Raw genomic sequence first — 7,634 nt, forward strand, 5'->3', positions numbered from 1 at the left:
CTAGACTGGAAGGTCCACTCTAATGAATGACAATTGAGTGGTACCACTTTCAGGTAGAAAGAGCTAGCTTAGAGAAATGGTTCGCTAAATGGGTAAGCGAACCCCCCTCCCCTCCCTCTCCCCCGATTTTTGTCGATTTTGACTACAAACAAGTTAACTTCTCATCTTAAAGCAAGCCGATTTGTTAGGCAAATAGTTGTTCTTCGGTAACTCGAGGTGGGAACTCGTTTTGCATCAACGTCGCGTGACAAATTTAGCATTTTCGTGCACGCTCGTTTTACCCCGCTTTTAGTTGACTGTTCAATTTAATGTTATCTCTGCGCACAAAAGCATTCACATGCACGTGTAAACCTAAAACATCCCATAATCACAGCGTGTTGTATAGGATGACGGCATGACTTCACCACCTCGGTATCACACCAACTCCCAAGAGATGCAAGAGTAAGAAATCCGATATATTTTTCATTTTATTACACTGGAAGATCAGTTAGCTGTGCGTGGCGCAACCGTATACGGGCTAGGATCCTGGTTATTGCCTTCCTATTTATGCGCGGGTGCCTCGGGTGTCTTTGTATTGTACAGTTCGCTAGATAGCAATGCTTGGGGCCGAAATCTCCAGCCAATCCGTAAAACCAAAATAACTAAAGCCTTTTTTTAATGCATTTCATTTAATGTATTACCCGGCAGCCTGTCTGCTCCGCGCTCCTACCAAATATGCCCTGTGGTCCTTTTGGCCAGAGGTTTAAACGTAGCTTGCGGTTCAATCTGTATTTACAAACATTTCTAATTGCCAAAGTCATCGGCCACGATAATAATAAATGATTCATCGCATATCCATCACGGGCTTATTAATCCACCTAAACATAGATCTAGCACTCTTTCTGCCACCCCAACAGCAAAAAATTTTACAACCTTATCATCAAGAGCAATGTGAATCTAGTGATGTATCATAGATATGATATTACTTTGATGGTGGTTTTGGCTGCATACGCGTAGCATTGTAGAATTATAAGAAAATTCCCCGGGCGATATGCCAAGCCTCACACAATCAAGAATGCAGACGTTTTTAATTTCACAGAAGATGAAATTCTTAAAATTATTATATGCTATGATATACACTTATACAAAAGTTTCTAAAATCATATATTTTTGTGCTAACACTATATTTAGCACTAGAAAAAGACCCTTTGGTCTTACCTATCGACCAGATACGTCTTCCTATTGCGAACTAATAACTTATTCATTGCTTTTCCTTGAGTTATTTTCTTACGGGATTTAGCTTTAATATTTTAGTGAGTTTTAGGGATGAGATAATAATGGTAACAAGTATCTGGGATTTGCGGTTTTTGCGTACTCTTACAAATGTCAAAAATATCATCAAAATCGCGTCTAAGCAGTATCACTTTAAGACGCCTCTTGTGCAGCAAAGAAAATCTTCGTACTAAATGTATATTTAATAGAGTGAGACAGTTTCTAAAATAAAAACAATTAAGGCATTTAATAGATTCTCCTTGGGGTAAAATCGCTTTCGCCCCTGCGGCGGAACAAAACGCAGTCAGGAGCGACATGTGATAGTTTCGTTAAGTGAGATTATATTGATAAACACTTAAGAAATTACTACCCCAGTCACCAAACGATATCTGTATCAAAATAGGTGGCGCGATAATCTAGGCCTTACTAATTGTCTTCAGGTTAAATACCTTAAACCTTTTTTTACTAAAAGTGTATTTACCGTCGGGCGCTGATTCTGAATCTCTCTGTTCAATCAGAAATGGGTTAAAACTTGAGACTGTAATCTAGTGTTTAATCTAACTCTAACGAGTATTGTAAAATTGCTTGTCTACGCAGCTCGAGGTTAATTGTTTTGCTTCGATTTTACTATTTACACCTCCTTGCTAAATCGCTACTGGGAGTTCCTTATGCTTGCTGTAATTCCATGTCCTCTTCTTCTTGTACTTCGTCAGCACATCCGAACAACTCCTTTACATACCCTCGAACTCTTGGATTTTCAAAACAGTACAACACCGCCTTGATAGATAACCCAGCCAAGCCTGTGGTTAGTGTTATGAAATGCAGTGAAACTCCACCAAGATCCAACGAATAAACGCTAAGTAAATTCTCCGCAATTGCGACAAGTACATAAGGCAACCAGCAAACACTGTGAACAACCAAAACGGTCAACATTGATTTTTGAATCTCTAACTCCTCGCCAACTAGCGCCTGTTTTTTGCAAAATTGATACATGGTTCCCGCCTGATCTTGCATTCGCTTGGGCTGGAACAAGACGATGTCAAAAACATGAGCGTACAATGCAGCCATCAGTGGCAGAAAAAAGAAGAAGAGGAAAACATAAATGGTGAACCATATATTAGAAATGAGGTCCGGAACGCATGCTACCTCCGGTAGCGGTGTCCAAGCTAGATTCTGTGGTAGGCATATTAGAATTGATACAATCCATACTAAAATGATCATTATAAATGAACGCTTCTCAGTGAAGACGCGCTGACTAGCTTCATGTCTGATTGTGTTTGTGTGCCTACACGCGGAGGCAAGCATCAGAAACATAACTGGGGCAAGAATATCCATTAAACACAATGAAGCATTTAGCCTACACACAGTGCCTCCCTCGAAATTCCCCTTCGCGTGAATTGCCGTCAAGACCCAGAAAGGAATAGTTATGACAGTTGTCAGTAAATCCATTAAATTGCTTTGGAGCACAAATAGTTCGTAGCGTTTGCGAGTTCGCCATTTCTTGCACAGGACTAGTACTATCAGCGCATTTGTAGCTAAAGACGTAAGTCCGATAATGGTTAGAATAGACACAAATGGGACTGCCACATCAAAGCGCAGACGAAGTGGAGAGCTCGCTCCTCTATCCAGATGCCCTGTGACGTTCATCGTAAGAATTAGCGCGCGAATCCACCTTGGCCCATGATATGACTGAATACAAACAGTATACTCAACTAAACCTGCTTTTAATACCGAAACAGGTGGCTACAGCACTAGTGTGGTACGGGTGGCTTTGCGCCAAATCAAAACATGCACGGAGTGACCCGATTGGTCCCGGTATTCACTATTCCCACACACGTCACAAGGCGTTACCACAACAACCATTCACACCATTGGAAACTCGCAGCCATTTCACGCACATCAAAGAGTTTTCAATTTATTCAAAATCTATGTAATTATCAAGTTGGTTTAACATATAAACAGTGATAGGAGTTTTTAGTTCAATTTTACAATATTCGTTTTTGAGCGTAGTTTGACTGTTTGATACACATGTAGTGTGTGTCTGTGCACAACAATAGCATCAAGTTGACAATCCCACATCAATATTAGCGTGTTTGAAAGCCAATACGTCTACTTGCTAATAGCCTCATGTCAAAACTACTACAATGAAGACCGTTGGCAAATCATTTTCCTTAAAAGAATAAGAAAACAATCCGTCGGTAGAGATAATTGGCGGTTGTTTATTTTGCACCTGCCTAAATTAATAAGAAGATATATTTTTTTTATTGTTTTGTGTGGCTCGATAATCTGTCTTTACGGACTGACGGGTTTTTTGGAAGTTGCACGAATTTCTGCCATAGAAATAAGCCTTTATATTGCAGAATAATTTGATATTAAATGGTTTTCTTAAAAGATGCGACTTATTGACTAGAAAAGAGAGAAATGTTGTTTTGTATCCTTGGGATATTTAGATCCGAGATTTCAAAAAGGAATGGAAACTGCCTTTAAGTACTTATATGTTTTCAAATTTAGACATTAGAAGATCTCAAAGAAAAACCCCACTTGTAAATAAAATGCTTGTTTTCTGGTATGTGGGTCGCGGTAAGAACAGATCCTAGTGCGGCTAGGCTCCAAGACCGTTATAACTGCGACCGAGTTATAAATCATGTATGACCCGGAGTGAGATACAAACAAACGAAACGAAATCACGCCTAACGCCTCGCATTAATTAATATATTTACTATATGGCATGTATTGGTATTTATTTTAAGGACGCAATTTAGAATTTCAGCCTCCGGAGATAACGTTGAGTACGAGAAACCCTGAAAAAACAATCAATGTATGCATTTCATCTAGCGCGCATTTCGCCAAGCACCGCGGGGCGCCTAGACTAGTGCTTAGATGCACTCTAGGGGGATGATATAAACAAAATTCACAGGAATACACCTATTTAATATAGAGATTGAACTCGGGAGGGGGGGTCTGATTTTTTTAAAAAAAATATGCGGAAAAAAAAAGAACCCTCTCCATAGGTTAAAAATATAGGACCCTCCCCCAGCCATAGGGTAAAAAAAAATGCCCCCCCCCATACAAAACTACTTCAAACAAATGGGTCTGTAATAAACGCTCGTGTGAACATGGAATTCATGGAAAAAACGTTCGGTTGTCAAATGAATATAGATATATTTAGGGGTGAGATGTTTACTGAAAACAAAAGTCACAGTAAGGGGTTGGAAGTGCTTGGTGCGAGTGTTTAGGGTATGAATGGTAAAAATTGTTGGCTGTTTTGAGCGAGGTCATGTTCTTTACTCTGTATTCCTTTAGGAAATAAAAGTTGTGTCTTTGTTTTCAGGGCGTAGCCAGGATTTTTAAGAGGAGGGGGCCCCCCAAAGGCCCATATAAAACATTTCCTCCTGTATTTTAATTAATGTCTCATACATTTACTGTATTTTTGGCTGCTAGAAGAAGGGGGGGGGGGGGCTGTTTTGTTTTGGAGCCTGTTCGTGGCTTAGTCGTACAAATTTATCACAGATCAGACTTTGTGGCATTGTAAAAAATAATTATCGTATTGGAATTCGTAGACATTCTTTAATAATTCATTTGCTTGAAACCCTTTATTATGCTTAGAATTCCAAGTGATTTCTTTCGCGTCCCTTGGTCCATTACAGCAATTCCTTGGGGCTCATTTCGGAGAATGCTCGGGATGTTTCGTGTCCCGGGATCAGTTTTAGGTCTTCCTGGCTTTCTTTTTTGGTTGGGTGCCCATGTCATGGCTACATTACAAATAGCCTGCTAGCCGGCTAGCAGGCTATTAAAATACTAGAGAGAAAATTAAATACTAGAGAGGGGTTAAATACTAGAGAGAAAATCTGCCTCTCCGAATTCTTAGCGAGATCAAATCCCCAGGATGCACCTGTTACCGTCATTTGTACAAATAATGCCCCCCCCCCCCCCCAAGTACAGCAAATTCGACCGGATCTAGTCCTTTGTGGGAGCTTCTCTATCACTCTCCTAGTTAAATCAGTCACTCTCAGAATTATTAACTTTTCCGTCACTATCTGACCTATAATCTCTGTCACTCTCCGACTTATTGGTCTTCCCCATCAGCCTCCGACTCATCGTCTATGTATTTTCACAAATCCCTTTATTGTCACTTCCAATATTATTTTATTACAAGCACTTTATCCTCCTACTTAACCTCCTTTGTAAATGGCCACTTTCACTTTCTTGCCTTACGTTCCTAGCGTTCACTACAGTCCTCCGTGCAAAGGTGATGGCATCGACTTGATCACCCTTAACATCCTCTTCTAGCAGTTGAGTTTCTCGTTCTCTATGTAAAAAGATGTAAAAAAAATTAGGACCCTCCCTTAAGACATGCGAAAAATATAGGACCCTCCCCCCAAAAATCAAAGCCCTAACCCCCTCCCCCCACGCTAAATAATGACATGTCCCTAATCAATGGGGGTACATGGGTGTGTTAGCGCATCGTCGTATGGGCAAAATGGGGCCTCTCACATCTGCTGAAACGGGTTGGGTTCCCAGTAGAGCAATGGGTAGTATCTTTCTGTTTCTCGGCCCTAAAATTTACTTGTTGAGCGTATGTGAGCTTACTAGCTTCAGTTCCAAGATGGGACATTCGTAATACATACGTAATAGGATTTTAAATGTGAAGTGCGTAGGACATGGTTTATACTGTTATACTGTAAAAGCGCTGTAGTCTGAATGGTACATTTTTAAAGCAAAGCAGCGCAAATAACAAACAAATCCAGGTTTGCAAAGTTGTAGCATTCTTGTTTATGTGTCTGTAAACATTCACAAGGCTTCTAGATAACTAGTCTGCTTGGCAGCCGCTTTTAGTGTCACGCAAGCCTTCCCAACAAGCTTGTGTGGAAGGCTTGCGTGACACTAAAAGCGGCTGCCAAGCAGACTACTAGATAACAGAATTCTGTTATTTATTCTTCACCCATGAAGCACTGCGGGTTACGAAACATGGATCCTCAAGTAACATTATTCGAAATTCGCTATGGAGGATTGGGTCGAGTCAAGTTGATAATGGGACGATTTTTTTTTTTGGGGGGGGGGGGGGGGACGCAACTTAACATGAAGTCATAAACATACAATCAGGTCAACAACATGTATTCATGTGATACCTTATAACCCATTGACACCTCGACCGGCCTGTAACGGCCGTGAGAAGTACCCACAACCCCAAAAATTCATAAATGAAAAATAAACACACAAAAAAAAGTTAAGCCCCGTGCGCGCAAAAAGCGCCAACACTTACCAGCATTGCCGGCCCAGGAACATTGGCGTTATTTGCACACCATGTTGGAAGGTGCTGTTAGAAGAAGCCATCGTCTCTATTGTCATGTGGCCAGCCGAGCAAAGCGGCGCCATTGCTGACCGGTGTTTCCGCTGCTCACCAAAACCATTAAATTCAGGGACGGATTTTATTTTATTGCGTTAAATCATCCTTTTTATCCAAATGAACAAATCTGCGGATTCTGATTCTTCGTTCCATTGTTATCATACTGTTGCCATAGAGATCGTTGCTAAGGGTACATTATGCAAACCCTGTGGGGGATTAACTCGACCCTGCATATATTAGTGTCCTCGGGCAGGTGGATGTCTGTCGTCTGGTCTGCGAAGAAGGTAATTAACAATTTCGAGGGCCTTTTAAATCGTCCTTGAATTTGGGATTTAAATAGACAAACAAATAGCACGAATGCAAATTTATGGTTATTTTCTTATGCGCGCGGGACAATTGGTTGAATATATTCGTTAGCTATTTTCGATTACTTCCGACGGTTTGTAATGGGAAAGTATTGATAGCCTTTCATAGGAGAAAGCAAAATGCTCTTTTTCTAAAATTGCTTTGTCTGCAAGCTGATATGCATTTTATTTTCCTTTCTGCTAATAGGATTGCTTGGCTAAAACAATGCCTTACGAAAATATCGAGTATCGACATATCTCCTTTTGCGTTGAAGACTTCTGGCGTAGAACTTTATCGTTTTTGCCATCATAGGCCTGAAATTATCTAATTGGTGGTAATTTTTTCCCGTTTTTGGGCGCTTATCAAGTTACTTTTCGTGAGGATGAAAACCAGTTCTCGTCTGCTTATCAGCGAAATGGCAACTCATCTCTGCCCGAAACTCAACGCGCCCCGCAGACGAGTTTTCTATGATCTGCGCTCGGGACACCGGTCAAGTAGCCTGGAAAGCCTTGACTCCCTAACATCTCCAACATCGCCCGTCCAGGTAAGGAAAACAGCATGCTGCTTTACATTTTACATCGCGACGGGGGATACACCATACTGCCACCAAGGAGGGGGGGGGGGGGGGGGGGGGGGAATTCGAGATAATTAAAATGCAGAATAAAATCATGCTTATACTAACAGCCTTAAT

At 41.0% G+C, this 7,634-nt stretch overlaps 1 long non-coding RNA gene across 1 annotated transcript; it reads right to left on the bottom strand.

Annotated features, from left to right (window-relative positions):
• Positions 1–5,357: 5,357 nt before the first annotated feature.
• On the bottom strand, positions 5,358–7,313 carry LOC116603382. Its single transcript, XR_004290580.2, has 2 exons — positions 6,515–7,313; positions 5,358–5,560 (listed from the first exon to the last, which is right to left on the bottom strand). It is a non-coding gene; the product is annotated as an uncharacterized LOC116603382 (long non-coding RNA).
• Positions 7,314–7,634: the final 321 nt, after the last annotated feature.

The sequence above is a fragment of the Nematostella vectensis genome, chromosome 4, assembly GCF_932526225.1.
Source record: "Nematostella vectensis chromosome 4, jaNemVect1.1, whole genome shotgun sequence".
NCBI classification, from domain to species: domain Eukaryota; kingdom Metazoa; phylum Cnidaria; class Anthozoa; order Actiniaria; family Edwardsiidae; genus Nematostella; species Nematostella vectensis.